Raw genomic sequence first — 806 nt, 5'->3', positions numbered from 1 at the left:
TAGGTTTTGGTTACTGTATTCTAGTGACAGTATTCTGAATGATTAGATTGATTGTGATTTAACGATGGGTTGTCAAAATTATTAATTGATTCAGTTGTGGTTGAGTTTCAGTGATTGGTTGAAGCAAATGTATTTGATGATTGAATTATGATGTTGTTGATGGATCCAATCTGAAAATTTATGAAACATGGTCCTTGAAGGAAGAAAGAAGGTTGTAGCCTTTTGTAGGTCACCACCTATATACTAGTAAACATATCAGCTAGTACAAGAGTTATGGGGTTGTAGCTCCCTTCTAGTAGAAGCTGGAGAACGAGAGAAGGTTGTAACCTTCTGTAGGTAGAAGCCTGCGTACTGGTATAAGTCTGCACTAGTACAAGATTGTAAACAGATTTTCTTATTATTAAAAGAAGACAGAGATGACAGCAGCAGGTGGTTTTTACCCACATTGGGTTTCCACCTTATATCTTGGTGTTCATGTGTGTTGCTTATGTGTGATGCTTTATTCTGCTTTTACTACATTGTCTAATAAATCTCTGATATACTAGTTAAAGTTCAATGCATGATAAATTGGGTAAATCAAAAGTTCTCTGCATATACGCTGGTTGCTTTAAGTACAGTCACGTGTACACGCTGGTTCACTTAGCTGAAGTAGTGTATAAAAATCTGTTTGGGAAATAAAATTATTAACTTGATAATAATGATTCACCCCCCCTCTCAGTATTATTTCCAACAGTTTATGGCATAGAAGTTGTGATGCCGATGGAGTACATTGTACCTATTCTATGCATAGTGGCATTCATAGGAAT

The sequence above is a fragment of the Pinus tabuliformis genome, chromosome 9 (assembly GCF_031772625.1).
Source record: "Pinus tabuliformis cultivar Carrire ecotype Pingquan chromosome 9, CPIR1, whole genome shotgun sequence".
Taxonomy (NCBI): Eukaryota; Viridiplantae; Streptophyta; class Pinopsida; order Pinales; family Pinaceae; genus Pinus; species Pinus tabuliformis.
Note: the sequence above shows the minus strand (reverse complement) of the source record.